Source organism: Cydia fagiglandana, chromosome 19, assembly GCF_963556715.1.
Source record: "Cydia fagiglandana chromosome 19, ilCydFagi1.1, whole genome shotgun sequence".
In the NCBI taxonomy this organism is placed as follows: Eukaryota; Metazoa; Arthropoda; class Insecta; order Lepidoptera; family Tortricidae; genus Cydia; species Cydia fagiglandana.
This window is the reverse complement of record NC_085950.1, coordinates 3,879,369-3,898,301: the sequence shown is the minus strand read 5'-3', so window position 1 is coordinate 3,898,301 and position 18,933 is coordinate 3,879,369. Positions and strand designations below refer to the sequence as shown.

The 18,933-nt window shown below is 37.5% G+C and overlaps 1 protein-coding gene across 1 annotated transcript in view; it reads right to left on the bottom strand.

Annotated features, from left to right (window-relative positions):
• The window catches only part of LOC134674183 (uncharacterized), a 42,309-nt gene that overhangs the window by 1,004 nt on the left and 22,372 nt on the right, over window positions 1-18,933 (bottom strand). The window lies entirely within an intron of this gene.

Genomic DNA, 18,933 nt, shown 5'->3' with positions numbered 1-18,933 from the left:
ATATTGTTTCCAATGTCAATAAAAAACATACGTGTAGGCATAATATATATATAAGTACCTATGCCTAAGAGAATATCTATTGAATACTTAACATTATGTTTTTTTTTTTTTATTATGAATGGGCTTACTCATGGCCACAGACTAGCCGAGGCGTAGAGGTGGCCTACGATGGAGCGAGCTCGCCCAGAAGGTGCCTGTTCACTCTTGATTTGAAGGTTGCCGGGTTATAAGAACACGGAAATATAGACGCCGGCAGGGAATTCCATTCCTTGGCAGTTCGCATAAGGAAAGTAGAAGCAAAGCGCTTCGTGCGAATTGGTGGAATATTTACCATGTAAGGATGGAAACCGGCCGTGCGTCTAAAAGTCCGATGGTAGAATGGGGACGGTGGTATAAGCTCGTGTAGCTCTTGGGCACACTCCCCGAAGTGCAGCCTGTAGAATACCGACAGGCTGGCGACTTTCCGCCGATGGGCCAAAGACTGAAGCTTAGCCGTTAGCTTCTTGTCGCCAATCATCCTCCTGGCTCTGCGCTCCACTGAGTCCAAAGCGGCGAGTTGGTATTTAGCTGAGCCATCCCACAGGTGGCTGCAATACTCCATACACGACCGGACTTGAGCTTTGTAAAGTGTTAGAAGCTGTCCAGGTGTGAAGTATCGCTTCACCTTATTTAGGACGCCCAGCTTTCTGGCCGCAGTTTGAGCTTTAGACTCAATGAAGCTGCCGATGCTGAGGACTGAACTCAGCTCCATGCCGAGGAGTTCCAGACTGTCGGCAATAGGTACAGATGCACCCCGGAAAGAAGGAGTCAGGTCGAATGGACTCCGTTTTGCGGAAAATAGACACGTCTGCGTTTTGGAGGCATTGAACGTGACCAGATTGTCATCACCCCACTGGGAAACGAGACTAAGGGTCAAGTTCATTCGCTGTATGGACTTTATTACCGTACCGTAGGTTTAAAAACTATGGCTTGGCCGTTTCATACAATTTTCCATTGCATTATCTTTATCACAATATTGACTATTTAGTCTATTTCGAGAAACTGAAAACGGTGAAAAATAGAGATACTAGAAATAGAAGTAACTCCTAAAAATACGCGTGATACCTCATTAGATTCGTAATGATGTCTATTATTAAAATATTAACAACTACGAACAGTACTTATCATTTGAAACGTGTTTTTATTCGTTATACTTATACCGGGTGTGGCCTGTAACACGAGCAAATAATTAAAATATACATTGTACTCCTCAAACGGTGACACTTTTGTTCAACAACTTTTAAAAATTATGATGTATTTAGACTCCGTATTTTTCATACAAAATAAATATTATCTTCAATGGACACCATCGCCACGCCATATCATTATGAGTGACGTTGCTTGTCACGCCTTAAACATAACAAAATTCGCAATACATTGCGTCTTAGAATAAACTTTAAAGTGTATTAAAAATCAAACCACAAGTTATTTTTAAAAGTTGCTGAACAAATGTTGGTCAGTATGAGGAGTACAGCCTACAGTTAAATTTTTTGCTCATATTACAGGCCACACCCGGTATATTTATAATATTTACAAATCAATTTTCGACGAAACCTAATGTCACCTGGGGCATAGTCCCCAGGACACTGGCCGCATTTCCCCGCTGTATGGTTAAGCTCAGCCTTTGGGCAAAATATTTATACTGTCCGCTATTTAATATTGTTTAAAAAGTTTATAAACAAAATATTTAATAATGACTAAACTAAGGAAAATATCGACTGTCAAGTATGTCAAGGTTCGTATTCGCAGAAACAAGTAGCCACATAAGTCCATATATAACCGTGTGCTACTTGGAGCGGTTCTGACGAACTCCAGTCTCCACGAAATGCCTGATCTAATGAGTACCTAAAGACTCATTCTACACCTATACCTACTTACACACTTATACACTTTAATAACTTTGTTTTGTAAACAACTTGAAGAAATAAACTTTTAAACCAACGTACTTACTTACCTAATAATACCAAAAATGTATCAGGTATATAAATAATTAAATAGAACGTACGTAGTAGTAAATATTATAAATGTAAAAAAGGAGAGCCAAGTTCAATACAAAAATTATATTTGGCTGTGGGGCTCGCCGCAAAAAGAATGGAGATCTAAATGACTGCCACTGCCAAGTTCTATGCAAAATCCAAATATGTATTTATAGGAACAAAATAACATTATAAACAAGTATTAAACTCTATTTCTTTGCTTTATTGGATACCTATAACAATTGCTGTTATTTAAAAAAATGTGAGATCTTAAAGTAGGTTAGATTTGACTTGGCCAGTTTTCATTATATCAATCATTTTATATATATTGTAATTCTGATAAAACCTGGCCAAGCCAAATCTAACCTACTTTAAGATCTCACATTTTTTTAAATAACAGCAATTGTTATAGGTATCCAATAAAGCAAAGAAATAGAGTTTAATACTTGTTTATAATGTTATTTTGTTCCTATAAATACATATTTGGATTTTGCATAGAACTTGGCAGTGGCAGTCATTTAGATCTCCATTCTTTTTGCGGCGAGCCCCACAGCCAAATATAATTTTTGTATTGAACTTGGCTCTCCTTTTTTACATTTATGTTTTTGGTGGGATATCAATACTTTTTGTAAAGAAAACTAGGCAGGTATTGAGATTTAATGTTTTTTTCTTGTGTTTCCGCTGTATGGTTTTTACTTCTGTTCTTTGTATAATTATGTGGTACCACGCGCCGCCGACGACACACCGTTGGCCGGTTGTTTAGAGCGTATTAAAAGTTTTTTGTATGGGGCACCACTTATTTTTTGACTAAACTTTATTTTAATATAGCAAATATAATAATACATATATTGGGGTAGTTTCAAATATCTGCTTGTAACGGTTCCAACGCTACAATAAACAAATATTTTTTTTTGTATGGGGACCCCCCCTATTTTTAAACTTTATTTTATTTTTAGATTTTTTCCTACGGTTACACACAATAACCGAGCTGGATTCCAAATTTCATCCTTCTAGGTCATCTGGAAGTAGGTTAGGTTTAGGTACTTATATGTCAGTCCCAATAAAAAGTGGATTTTTTGTATGGGGACCCCCCCTATTTTTTAACTTTATTTTATTTTTAGATTTTTTCCTACGGTTACACACAATAACCAAGCTGGATTCCAAATTTCATCCTTCTAGGTCATCTGGAAGTAGGTTAGGTTTAGGTACTATAAGTCATAAGTCAGTCTTAAAATTTACGACTTTTTGACCTTCATACCTTTATAACCGTTTGAGCCAGCTTCATGAAATTTGGGCTTCTAGATATCCTTATGGATATAATTAAACACACGTAGTTTTATGTGTTTACGTCAAAGATGTTTTGAGTTATAGAAGGGTCAAAAGTGGCACCAAGTGGTTCGTGTAATATTACACTCGGCGCTGGCTAGCCAGTTCCTTTGCTTGAACTTGGCTTGACACGCTGCCGCGTGTCTAGATAGTTACGTAGAAGTCTATTTTTACTCGTATATTATGATAGGTACTAAGAAAAAAAAAACCGGGCAAGTGCGAGTCGGACTCGCGCACGAAGGGTTCCGTACTATAATGCAAAAAAAAGAACAAAAAAAAAGCAAAAAAAAAACGGTCACCCATCCAAGTACTGACCACTCCCGACGTTGCTTAACTTTGGTCAAAAATCACGTTTGTTGTATGGGAGCCCCATTTAAATCTTTATTTTATTCTGTTTTTACTATTTGTTGTTATAGCGGCAACAGAAATACATCATCTGTGAAAATTTCAACTGTCTAGCTATCACGGTTCGTGAGATACAGCCTGGTGACAGACGGATGGACGGACGGACGGACAGCGAAGTCTTAGTAATAGGGTCCCATTTTACCCTTTGGGTACGGAACCCTAAAAATACAAAACACTAAATTAAATTTAAAAAAGTTTATACTTTACCAGTTAGTTTGTACCACACTAACTGGTAAAGCCTCTCTTGATTGATCAATTCAAAAACCGATAGCAAACTTGTATTTTATTCACATGTGAGGCAAAGTAATTAAAATGCAATTTTTTTATCGTTCAAAATCATGATTTAAAAGTCAAATCATCCAGCAAACATAAGAAAACAACTCAAAATTTGCATTTGTTTACTTTGTCTCACATGTGAATAAAATGCAACTTTGCTATCAGTTTTTGAACAATCAAGAGAGAGCTTTTACCAGTTGGTGTGGTGAAAATAACTATTTTATTCAGTATTATGATATGTTTACCTACCTATCCGATCTATTTCAAATTATACATATAAGTCGGTACAAGGTCTTTTTCACCACACCAGCTCGGAAATAATTACTTCGCAACGCTCAAGATTCCATTTTTCGAACCACTCGCTACGCTCGTGCTTCAATTTTGGAATCTTTCGCTTGCTCGGGTATCAATATTAGCACGAACGGTTAAACAACAACTTTGCCCCCTTGTAAAACAAATAACTATTACAATGAATAATCCATCACATTTTCTACGCTGATGATGATGCTCTCCTGACCGATTTCGGCCACAGCGACTGTGTGCTCTGGAGTAAGCAATTTTTAACTCGCGTTATTAGAGTGTAGCTGATCCACTCTCTGGTGCGCCCTTTGGTGGCTCACGTACCCTATCTTCTTGCTAAATACTCGAGCGCATTTTGGGCACGTCAGCACACCACCTATACTCGTATAATTCGTTTTTAGGGTTCCGTACCCAATGGGTAAAACGGGACCCTATTACTAAGACTTCGCTGTCTGTCCGTCTGTCACCAGGCTGTATCTCACGAACCGTGATAGCTAGACAGTTGAAATTTTCACAGATGATGTATTTCTGTTGCCGCTATAAGTAACAACAAATACTAAAAACAGAATAAAATAAACATTTAAATGGGGCTCTCATACAACAAACGTGATTTTTGACCAAAGTTTAGCAACGTCGGGAGTGGTCAGTACTTGGATGGGTGACCGTTTTCTTTTTGCTTTTTTTTGTTTTTTTTTTTGCATTATGGTACGGAACCCTTCGTGCGCGAGTCCGACTCGCACTGGCCCTGTTTTTTGTCGAGCTCACTGCGGCGTTCAGCCTCAAAAACGCTAACTCGATCACGGTCCGTAGAATCGGTAGACAATAATATGTTTAAATTTGTTTGGCTGACTCAGACTAAGTGTGATGTCATTCTGTCACAGTTAATTAGTATAGTATTTGCTCCAATCAAATAAATAACAAAAGTTTTACTTGTACTGCCAAGATTTTTCAGGGGTTGGCTGTATTTTCAGGGCTACACTGGCCACCCTGTAGCGAGAATCCATTAGGCGCCACTTCCTCAAAGTGGTCATTATCGTAATGGCGATACCATCGCACCCTTGTAAATTATTTTTCACCACACCAGCTCGGAAAGAATTACTTTGCACTTCAAAAACGAATAGCAAAGTTGCGTTTTATCCACATGTGAGGCAAAGTACCTAATCAAATGCAAATTTTGAGTTGTTTTCTTATGTTTGCTGGTAGAATTGACTTTTAAATGATGATTTTGGATGATAAATATTTAATAACATTCATTTTTGGATTTGATTTGGTTTGATTTGGTTTGATTTTGTTTGATATTTTACATTTAATATTTGCTTCGGGTTGGTGTGGTGAAAAATTTTGTGTTTCACTCGGGGGCAAATTTTGTTTAATCCTCGTGCTTTGAAACCCTCTCACGAGCGGTTAAACAACAACTTTGCCCCCTTGTAAAACAAATAACTATTGTAATCACCGCAGGCCAAGATCTTCACTGCAGTAGGTGTGGCCATTTAAGTAGGTAAGTATTAATATGTAATGTCTAAGAATGACTATCACGCTAGACCGGGCCGGGGCCGGAGCTTCCACATAACAACTCCAAACTTTGAGCTACGAGTATAGCTTCGTCACCTTTACCATGACAAACTTTCGCTATAGCTTCTAGTGGTTAGATGAGGTTTCTGAAAAGTCCTGACACTCGCCAAGTACCTACCCCCAATCCTGACAATCTTGACGTGTCGGGGAAAATCCTTCTTTTTTTTTTTAAGAGGGGAAATGCTTTACGCATACCACCCCGGCGCGGGGACGGGCCGGGATGGTTATGTGGGACTCCCTGTTGTGGGCTAATGAGACCCCAGGTTTACCCACTAAAACCCCTCTGTTGCCGCCTCGCTGCTATACGGCGAGGTCCCAGGCACGCCGAAGTACTCTTCCGCAACCTCGCCAGGTCGGGGAAAATCCTGACGTAAGTATGCCAAATGGTCAACCCTTGTTTTATGACGCGGCTAAGAACATCACGAGTATACTTAGGTATGCTAAATTTTTAACTGACTTTTTTGAAATGAAAGAGGGTTTTTTGCGAAAGTTATTCAGTTCAGCAGGTTATGTTGGTAATCAGTGTAATCACTGTAAGTAGGTAGTAACCGAAAGTCGTGTAGATGGAAAATTGGAAACACGTCACTCGGCCAAGATCGATAAAAAAAGAGATACTTACGCAATCTTCTAGATACAAGCATAAGAAATGACATAGGTAGCGCAACCATCCCACTATCCCACAGCGATCGAAACGTTCAAACACGTAAATTGAGATGGACGTCCATTAAATGTCACTTAGTCTATCTCTCGGCCATTTCCCAAGCAATTCTGACCCCTATTGCCAAGTAATAAAGTCGATTGATCAAGTAGGAACTAAATTCGTCCCACGGACTGCCCACGTAGATCCGTGGATAGTACGCCCTTGGATATGGGTCAATTGAAGTGTTGTTGTCAACCTGGGACCGATTCGACTTGTTTGTGACATGGTGAACATGCATCGATACATTTTTACACTTTTAATATTTAGCTAAACTGCGTATAGATAAGTTAAATGTGCATAAGGTCACAGAATAAATAATAGTACTAGGTACAGAATACTCACTCTCTAACAAAACGCGTCTATCACGATCAGCACAGATATGGCCGCTAGGTGGCGACAGCGCCACAAGCGCACCCCAAAACCCAAACCCTACAAACCCCAAAATTGGGGTCGAACGGATGTACTTTTAGCTACCTGTAGCAAAGCGACGAAATCGCGGAGTGAGCCACGCCTGATAAGGTATACAATAGGATAGCGGTGGTGGCCGGGTGGATATGACATCCGACTTTCAATCCGGAGGTCGCGGGTTCGAATCGTGATAAGGTAAGTACCCCTATTAACGAGGGGGTTAAGCAAGTTTCCCAAAAAGAGCCAAAATTTAAGCATAAACCGACGGTGTATGGACCAAGACATATTTTTTTATGTTAGTTTGTTAATTAAAGTTTATATTATTTTAGTTTCTGGCCTTGTTTTAGAAAATTATAAAGGAAAAAATAATTATCAAAACCAAAATGTCGAAATCGCCTATTACCGTGGTAATGGTCCACTGTTACCCAAATACCGCGGATGTGGGTTCCTTTTTACGAGGGTAGATAACTCGTTGCATTTTTAGTTCCATAATTATGATAAATATTATTTATTTGACAATAATGGATAAAATACCATATATTCAATACCTACGTTTTTCATATTATAAGACTTATTTAATTTATAAATTTAAAATAGAAATAGTTGGTTCCTTTAACGCTAAAAACATCGTGGGGTACCCTTTACGAGCAAGGGTGATGCTGTCGAAATTCTTGTTTAATTTGTTACCTATCTACGTTAAATAAATAGGTACTTAATTATTTCAACCGGACGTGGAGGGCAAATTGCGCCAAAACGTTCAGGCTATCACAATTATATTATCCACAATACATATACAAGATCTGTGTAAGTTAATGTTAATGTTGTATGTTTGTGTTGTGTGTCTATTTTATATATTTAACATAAAATATATTTTTCTACTCCAGCACTTCTATTTGTCGATTAAATGACTGCCAGTGATATCTAAACCAGCTACACTTGAAGCGCGGTGCGTAGGGGGCCGTGTCCTTTGTCTATACCTACTCTATATGATCACAAATATCACAATAGCCAAGAGTTGTATTTAAAAAAAATCTATTTTCTAGGCAAAGATCTAAAAACCAATATTTAGTTTGACTTTATATATCATTTTATGTTTGCTGCCTTATAAAAAATATTGTGTGTAACGGTACAACATTAGGTCTGAAAATTCTCGGTCCTGTCTTCGGCCCTTGAATTTTAAGAACCCTTTTATTATGTACCTGGTATACAAAAGAGTATCAAAAGTATTAGGTATTTTAAGAACCTATTAATTTCGAAGCCATGAAAGTTTTGGGTGGGTCTGTATTAGGTTCTCATACAGCTTATTACCGAGTGATGTCTTTTCTAACCATCGTTAAACGGTTCAATTCAAATAATTTTAAAACTCATTTACGACTGATCAAAATAAATAGTAATCTTGTATTTTTTTTAATACTATCAATATGGATGATTGCAAATATTACAAAACAATGGTTAAAATAAGCTTTATAAACATACTTCTGTTTTTATATCAATACTTGAACGAGTTTCTCATATAAGGGTTTCTAAGAAAACGTGTGAGAAGGTGTCTAAAATTGTAATCAAAATTAAGAGTTCTTGCATAGATTTCATACCACGTTAATAGCTCTTTAGTTTTATAGGTGGTTAAATAATTCAATAACATCAAAAGTCAAGGAAATGTGCATTTATATATGAATATAAGATCGCTCGAATCTAAAATACCGTTTCCGTTATTACCGAGGTATACCTCGAAATTAGGTGTCACACAAAGAAAATGGAACCTAACACCGAGGTTTTTAATTTCCTATTTTTTTCCCTATTGGCGAGCAAATATCGCAAATAAAGTATTTGGGAATCATAAAGATAATAACTAAGAATCAATCTCAAGTCTTAGTCTTTCCATAATATTTACCATTATTACGCTAATCACTAAATAAAATACACGTTTACTTACTTGAGGTGTTGCGTGTTAGTATGGAGTAGGGAATGCAATACCGGGATACCAGGATCCCGAAATACCGGGATCCCGCATGCAATTTGCGGGATTAATCCCGCTCGTAAATTAAGCGGGATCCCGCGGGATTTGCGGGATCGAAGAGCGACGTGGTTCTTACGTGTTACTACAAGGAACACAGGCTCGGGCACGTGCCTACTGGCGAAAATTCTTCACGGAGCCTAAATGCATCTATGGAGGAAAGGAGTAATGACACGGAAGAGCATTTTACCCGAATTTGTCTATTTATTTCATCACACTTGCTCGTAAAAGGTGTTATTTTACGTAGGCGACGCGGTCCGTAAATCTTAAATTTGTACCCAGGGAATATTGTTATGTAGGTACGTCCGAAATTAGGCAGATTTTTTATTGTTTTCCCTCTTTTTTCCTCACAGGTGTGATGAAAAACATTGTGTGTGCCACGAGTGGTACAGGACTTACGAAATCGCGTTAATTAAGCCTTTACACACGTTCTTAAATTCTTGATTACTGTCATTATACCGTATTCTTTTAATACAAAATGTACTATTTCTAATTTTAGTTTACTTTTTGTTTTCAACCTTCAAATTTAGTACTAATTCGTAAAATTGTATACTAACTTGCGGGATCCCGCAAATACCGGGATCCCGCGGGACTTAAAATGGCAATCCCGCGGAATACCGGGATTGAGTTCCTCATGCGGGATTGCATTCCCTAGTATGGAGTAACCAAATCTTGCGCTCTTGATACGCTAGTTTACATTTTTCGACTTGTTTGTGTGATGTTTTCGTAGTAGTGTTATACTTATTCGACAGTCAAAAGATAAGGCTTTATTTCTGTGTTCTTAGATTCAAAGAAAGTTAATAAGCTTTCTTATTAAACGCTATTTTGTACATACCGCGGTAATGAATGCCAATTTTAATGGGGTCGTTAATAGGGGTACTTACCTTAGTGAAAATCTATATTTCTAGAATATATCTTTTGATATTAAATTTACCACTAGCTTTTCGGTAAGGAAAATATCGTGCGGAAACGATGTGAAGTCCCCAATCCGCATTGGGCTAGCGTGGGGACTATAGCCCAAGCCCTCTCACGTATGAGAGGAGGCCAGTGCCCAGCAGTGGGACGTATACATATAGCCTGAATTATATTATATTTATAAGGTATAGGTATGTGCTTCTAATCTTGTAACTTAAATAGGAACTACATATATGAACCACTTCAAGTGTCATTTCATTACATATTGGGCCAGCGTGGGCCAGTCTGGGGGACGCATTTAGAGGGAGCATAGTGATATTGCGTCCCTTGGACTGGCCTGCATTGGCCCAATATGTATGGCTCCTCTACACGTTGGGCCAGCGCCGTCCACTCCAAGGGACACAGCCATGCGGTAGAATGAGATAGCAATATCGCTTGCTCCCTCTAACGCATAAATGCGTCCCTTGGAGTGGCCGGCGTTGGCCCATCGTGTAGAGGAGCCATAACAGGGGCCTTTATTCGTACCTTTGTTATAAATTTGGAACGTACTTACTTTGTAAAAATCATCGATATTGGCTAAGGCATTTTTAGTAGAGTCAGACCATGAATAGTCTGCAGCGGATTTGATAGCCCACGCAGTGAATGTGTTATTTTAAACGACAAACTTCTATAAAATTATGACGTATAAATGACACTTGCACTGCGTGGGCTATCAAATCCGCTGCAGACTTTTTTTGGACCAACTATAGGTAATTATAAAAAGAATCAGCGCGGTTGTAAGAAGATAATGAATTTAGATTAACCTTAAGCTTAGCTTTAATTATATTAATAATCGAAAGGCCATCGTAATGACTAACGGTTCGGTGCGTTACATAAAACTGAATAATAGAGAATGTACAGTCATAGTCATATTATAGGGTTCCGTATGATCTAGCATCTAAGGTTTTTGATTTTATTTTTGATTCTTCACGAGTACCTAACTTGCATTGATAATTTTTATTTATAAGTTAGATACCTACAAATATTAAAAATAAAAATAAACTAACTTATCTATAAAATAAAACTAAATTAAAACTAAAAACTAAACTAAATAAAAAAAAATGTCTAAGAAATTGGGGCCCTTTGGTATGGTGCCGAGGACGCTGACAGCATTTCCCCGCTGTATTGCTAAGCTGTATTGAGCGAGAAAGCAGTCAGCTCTTCGGTCACCAGTGAAGTCTATAAGCCTTTTTGTAAGCTCTTTAAAAAGTTGTACAGCATTAGGACTCCACGGGCCAAGGGTCTCAACCCCAAATGGCAATTTCCAGTTATTTGATAAAATGAGTGACGGATTGATTCGTCCCAATGGCGACAGTTATGAGGCGTCGAAAGACACAAAGTGGCCTTCCATCAGATACAGTACAGCGGCGGAAAAGATGCCGTAGGGGCTTTTCATAAATTACGTCATTTCAAATTAGGGGGGGGGGGGTCTGGACATCGGATGATGGTAGCATGACGTAGGAGGAAACGGGGTCATTCGAAGCATGACTTTTGGATGATTTTAGGGGGGGGGGGGGTCAAAATCGTCAAAAATCGATGACGTAATTTATGGACAGCCCCGTAGCAATAACGACTCACACAACCGAATGCGAATATCACCTGTGCTGTTGCTGCGAATGCTGCATTGATGCGGGCGCTGTCACTGACTTTCGTTGATAAATTGCATTAAAATTTAATCCGTAACTCATTTTATCACGAAGGATTGAATATTGAAGTGACATCGCGCATTACCAATGACATTTTTGGTTCTTAATCAGGATTGCCGAGGACTTTGCGAGTCCCTATCAGGATCAGGGTTCTTACTCTCTTACTAGAAGCTAGCTAAAAGTTTGAACAGTGGAGAAGCTTGGAAAAAGTACCATACAAGAAATGTCAGGATTTTTAGGGTTATGTGCCGACAATGTTCCAATACCTACTCGCGGAACTAGTTTCTGCACAACACATTCTGTCTTAGCTCAGCATATCCTGCGCGTTGGCGGACCTGCTCCGATATAACAAGCCGAAAACGTTTTAAATCACATTAAACAACTACCAACATACTCCCATTCAGAAGAGAACTATAAATACCCACAGTTCAACGTAAAAAAAGGTCTGAAGTTATAAGAAATGGGTAGTAAGATGAGGCTGTTTGTGTTAGAGTGGGTGCGTGGGAGTCCCTCGCGGCTAAAATTACAACATAAGGAAATAAACGAGGGTCGATAGATAGTTGTCGCCATGTGGTGCTGGCGAGACTAACGATGCCAATCAACTGCTGTCAACAGACAATTCCATTCCGCGAGGAGAATAATTGAGTGATAATTATAATATTGACGAAAGTTACTTGATTTTACGGTACATTAAAGTCGCGCTTGACATTACGGAGTCGCAACAACGCAACGCAGTATCATGCCAAGCGGTAAAAATATTGTCCACCATCTTTAACGCAATATATGTGTAAGACCCATACCAGTAATACAGTGTGTTTTCTGTAACAGGAGCAATAAATTAAACTGTAGGCTGTACTCCTCAAACTGACCAACATTTGTTCAGCAACTTTTGAAAATAACTCATGGTTTGATTTTTATTACACTTTAAAGTTTATTCTAAGACGCAATGTATTGCAAATTTTGTTATGTTAAAAGCGTGACAAGTAACGTCAAACACACTGATGTCAGCGTACATTGAAGGCAATATTTATTTTGTATGAAAATGAGGAAGTCTAAATGATTAATAATTTTTAAAAGTTGCTGAATTTTTGGAATTTTTGCTGAACAAGTTGCAATTGTTGGTCAGTTTGAGGAGTACAGCCTTGAGTTTAATTTATTGCTCCTGTTACAGGAAGCATCCTGTATAAGTAAGGAAAGAGTGGTAATTCCATACCATACATCAGTTTTCTTACCTAAACGTGCGTTATTTCATAGTCGACATCTAACGTCAAGTAGTGGAACTATATGGTATTTAATTCGGTAACTCTGTATAGGTCCTTTATTTCTTTATTTATTTAAGAAGAAACAAACAGTCGTTTACAAATAGGTTTACAAAAATATTTCTTAAATTAAGACCTGGAGTTTCCTTATTATATATAAAAATTGCAGTCTGTAAAATAAAGTAACATAAACATAAGGTACTAGATTAGTTTGAACATATAGGTATACTCACGAGAGTCGGAGTGAAATTAATGGGTATTGATTAAATTACCGGAAAGAGACATAAGTAATGAAAAATTACATACTTAATTAATTACCGAAAAGCACGTTTTAGTGAATTTATGGAACAGTTAAACAAATCTAAACTATAAAGTTTTTCATTTTCGTTAAAAAGTTTACAGACACGTCTCATAAATACATTTTTTACATAGCATGTTCTACTATAGGGAATGGAAAACATTTTTTTCTTCTGACATTGGCGCTGACGTCTATGAGGAACTCTCAAATGTATTTGATGTAGTAGTGAGGGGACATCTAACACATTATTCAATATTTTGAAAAGTAGGACAGAGTCTACACAGTCTCGTCGACTAGCAAGAGTTTGGAGTTTATGATGTGTCAGAGATTCATTATAGTTAAGGTGAGTATGACCAGTTCTAAAATCGAGGGTTCTAACAAACTTCTTTTGTACTCGCTCCACTCTATCACTATGAACATTATGGTAGGGTTTCCAAACTGCGCAGGCAAATTCGAGGTGGCTGCGGACAAAACTGTTAAAAAGGATTTTGTAAGTGACACTATTTTTAAATGGCTTTCCTAATCGTAAAATGAAACCTAGTTGTTTGTACGCCTTTTTTATAACCGAGTCTAGATGAGGTATAAACGATAGTTTTGAGTCCATAATAACTCCAAGATCGCGAATTTGTGTTACTCTACTCAGACGATTGTTGCCTAATGTGAAATTATAATTAAGATTATTTTTTTTCTTAGAAAAACTTATAACATAACATTTATTCAAGTTTAAAAATAACTTATTTTGGGTACAAAATGTCTCTAGATTTTTTAAGTCATCTTGGAGCAAATAATAATCTTCAATAGAATGAATTATCTTATAAATTTTTGTATCGTCTGCGTAGAGCAGCACTTTCGAATTTTTAATATATTTATCTATGTCATTAATAAAAAGCGTAAACAGTAAAGGGCCTAAATGAGATCCCTGTGGTACCCCGGAACCAATGGACTTCCATTGAGAGGCGTAGCCTGCTAGAACAACACATTGGCTCCGATTCTCTATATATGATTTAATCCAGCGGAATAGGTCTCCGTGTATTCCAAGGTGCCAAAGCTTGAGTAAAAGTGTATTGTGACATATTTTGTCAAAAGCCTTGGCAAAGTCTGTATACACGGCCTCTACACTTGCGCCTCCATCCATCGCTACTAAGATATCACTAGTGAAAGTCAATAGGTTAGTGTCTACCGAACGACCTTTGTAGAAACCGTGTTGATTAAGGCTAATATGATTTTTGACTACTTGGGACAGTTCATTTGTGACTATCTTTTCGAAAATTTTGTTAAATTGGCATAATTTTGAAATCGGCCTATACTGTTCAATATTTTGGCTAACTTGACCCTTGGGGATAGGAGTTACGAAAGCTTTTTTCCAAATTTCAGGAACACAACCAGTTTTAATTGATTTTTGGAAAAGAATAGTGAGTGGGGATGATAAGTTCGCTGAGCCATTTTTTATAAAAAAGGTCCTCTGTACAGGCGGTTTTCTGTGGTCCCCTCAATGTGCTTATTTAGCAATCCGGTCCCTCGGTGGGAGGACCGGTGATTCAGGCCGTGAAGTCATCGTGTAGGCGCCGCTTGTTGATTGTTGACAAGCTCGGCATTGGATTTGTTTACGATAACCTTATGAGGGAAGAATAGCTTTGCGATCCTAACGAAATAGGGTATTTAGGAAGACACATGCTGTCGCTCGTGCGCTCTTGATGACCCCCAATCGTGCGATAGAGAGCGTTGCAGAACTTGCAGGGCTCGCGACTGACAATTTAGGTACTTTTTACCCAGCAAACATTTTTGGTCGATATTCCGAAAAAGGCACCTATTTTAGGTGGCACAATTTAGGGGACCAAAATGAGGCACGTCGAATCGACGTCGTGGGCACGTCGAGTCGACATAAATGGGGAAAAAACGCACGTGCCGGCGACGTATTTATTGACGGTAAATTAGTGATTACAACCATCAGGTCAACACTAGGTCATGTTCCCGACGTGGATTCGACGTCGCCACGACGTGCCGCGTAGTGAAAATGTACTAATTTGGTATTCTTTACCACCTTTAGACGTGATGGCGACATATTTTTATCCATATAATTACTCTGCGAGGCAATATTTAGATGAGACGCGATGAAGAGAAAAAGAGACACAAACATTACGCTTATATATTCTTTTCACTCAGAAACAAAATGTCTAACAAGAAAACAACTTTAAGTTGTGCAATGATAATGGCGGCCACTAAGTCATGTAAAATAATTTAGGCCGATTACGCTGATGAAGAACGATGAAATCTAGTGCACAGAAAATTTTTTCGTGCAGTATGTTAGGTTTACATACAAAACTATCGATGGGCTTTTGAAATATTTAAGTTTTCAACAATTTATAAAATCAAAATGCATATATTTGCTTGTAATTGAGTGTTGTAATTGAATATTTGTGTGTTTGAGTGTATTGACTTGATCAAAAATATTGTTTTATTTTGAATATTAGCACAATGAAGTACCGTGCGATGGCACCATTCAAGATATAACAACTTAAATTATGCAATTTCATATTTAGCATCTCGTTATAATTAAAGAAAATGGCGGCACAACCTTATGGTATTGATAGTACTTTACAAGTGATTTTAACTATATGGTCGCAATTTGGTATCTATTTTATGTAACATTTACCTAAAATTAGTAGCTAAATCGACATAAAATCGACGACCTAAAGGTCTCCGTATAAGAAATAATTACGTCGCAAATACACCTAAAATGTCTTATTAGTACATTTGACCTATTGGTCAGACTTTGCAGTTAATTTTACCTAATATTTCGACTTATTTTCAACCATTAAGTCCCTGACTTCATAGTCCCCGTATAAGAAATAATTACGTCGCATATACACCTAAAATACCTTATTAGTAGATTTGACCTATTGGTCAGGGTTTAAGGTTAATTTTACCTAATATTTTGCCTTATTTTCAACCCCTAAGTCCCTGACTTCATGGTGTATTTATGAAGTGAAATTTACGTTTTATTATCGGTGTACCCTTGTTTTGCCGACAAACTTTTCATCGAATATTATTTCATCGACAACGATTCATCGAAACGTTAGTACTAGTAATATTGTTTGGCGTTATTTTGTTTCATATACTATTTATTTCAATTTTTCTTACTGCGTAGAAATACTATTCAACGAATATTACTTGATCGCTGATTAATTTCAAATTATTTTAATTGGCACAACTACTAAACATTGCAATTCATTTGTTCGACGTATTACTTTAATACATTTTTATGTCGTACTACTCATTTATACATTTTTCTGTTGTAAGAATTTTAGATTTCGGTTAGATTAGAACTGCGACCCCACACAGAAACGAACGGCTTTCAAAGTAGGTTTAGGTTAGGTTAGAACTGCGACCCCACACAGAAACGAACGGCTTTCAAAGTAGGTTTAGGTTAGGTTAGAACTGCGACCCCACACAGAAACGAACGGCTTTCAAAGTAGGTTTAGGTTAGGTTAGAACTGCGACCCCACACATAAACGAACGGCTATCAAAGTCAAATATTACAAATTGAAATAATTTTATGCGTAATAAATTTTATTAAATGCAATCCAAAATGAAATAAGAAAACCCGTAAAGAAATACCACGATATAAACTACATATATACGAAATAACTCGAGTGCCAATTAAAAGTCCCCGATGTAAATTTACTAGTATCAATTCTTCGACGCAATGACTTGTCGATGAAATGAAAATACTTGAAACGTTGTCTTCGAAATAACATACGATGAAATGTCTGTCGGTAATTCAAGGGTAAACCTTTATTATCCCTATATTTTGACTTGGAAGTGAAAGTGTACAATACGTAAAATAATTGGTGACTTAGGACGTCATTTTCACTTAAATTGGTAAAATCTTCTTCGAGCCTAGGAAAAAATACTTAAAATGTTTGCTGGGTAGGGTTCCGTACCTCAAAAGGAAAAAACGGAACCCTTATAGGACCACTCGTTCGTCTGTCTGTCTGTCCGTCTGTCACAGCCTATTTTCTCGGAAACTACTGGGCCAATTAAGTTGAAATTTGGTACACATGTAAATTAGTGACCCAAAGATGGACATATTTTTTTTATTTTTTTTAAATACATAGGTTCGAAGTTATTTAAGAAAATAGCCAAAAAATGACCATTCCCCCCTTTATCTTCGAAACCACTGGGTATAAAATTTTGAAAAAAATACACAAAATAGTTCTTTACCTATTAGATGACAGGAAAACCTATTAGAAATGTGCAGTCAAGCGTGAGTCAAACTTATGTACGGAACCCTAGAAAGTAGAAACGCGAGTCCGACACGCATTTGGCCGGTTTTTTTTATGAAAGGTATAAGTAATAAGAACATTTAGTAGCAGTAAATAATCTAAATATGGTGTCGTGGCTGCCGCCCCTCTGAGCCGCTGACGTCACCGAGGGCAACACGATAGGGGTGTGCCCAACGCCCAAATTAAATTAGTCGGAGCAAGGTAGGTAATTGGGAAAAAGACAGTAGAAAAACAAATATAAACTTATGAGCTAAATACATCTATAAATAATACTAAATTAAAACTAACAACCCTAAATATATTAGTTTCAGTCAGGTGACTACCTGACACTGTTATCTTAATTATCTTGTACTATACTGCAAAACGTAATTCAAGACCAAAAAAAGTAAGACAATGTTGCCACTGCAATAATTTGTTTGTAAAATAGTAAATTCTTTTTAATAAATAATCACGCTAAGATAATTTATTCATTAGTACTTTCACTCCCACTATTTGAAAAAGTACTTATATTTACTTATTTGTACACAAATACAAGACGCGCTATTAAAAAAGTGGCAACATTTCTTACTTTTTTTGGTCTTGAATTACGTTTTGCAGTTTAGCGAGTAGCGACCCACCCCGGCTTCGCACGGGTTACACAAAACCTTAAAAAATTATACACCTATACCTTCCTAAATCACTCTATTGATAGGTGAAAACCAGGAAAATCTGTTCAGTAGTTTTTGAGTTTATCGCGAACATACATAAGACAGACGCGGCGGGGGACATTGTTTTATAAGATGTAGTGATAAATTTGTATGCCATAGGATACTCGTATGCTTTTAATTAAGTACGTACATTAATTGAAGAACTCGCCACCATATTGGCCATATATAGATATGCTGTAGGTAGGTCTGCTGTAGTAGGTACTATAGCTACAAAAATACCTTTCCTTTACCGTAAAATGGGGTGAGTTGGGTGAAATTTGACTTTCAAACCTCGATAAAATTTTATTTTTACATGTGAAAACTGAATGGTGTATATAATAAGTGGTTCGGACGTTTGTATTTTATTTTGGGTACTTCCATTTCATAACTTTGACGATAAAGAGGAAAACCCACCTCACCCCGTAGTGCCTCGTATTTGGGGTGAGAGGGTGATTTTGGAAGATTGTTGGATCGATTTTTTTTTATTATGCGTATTACTATAGCTCCATTTTAAATTGGAATACATTATTTTTGTAGCAGTAGCCTTAAAATTTCTTCTCACCCCCCTCTCAAACCTTCTCTCCCCATTCATAACTTCACCTCTCCCCGCGGAACCTACTCACCCCGTTTTACGGTACTCTGCCCAACCCCAAACTTTTAGCTAGCTTCTAATAATTAGTCGAGCTTTCTACAAAACCCTGACACTTACCAAGTTCTCCTGTAATCCTAACTAGGGACCAAAAATCTTGACTAGGGACTAACAATCCTGACATGTCAGGGGAAATCCT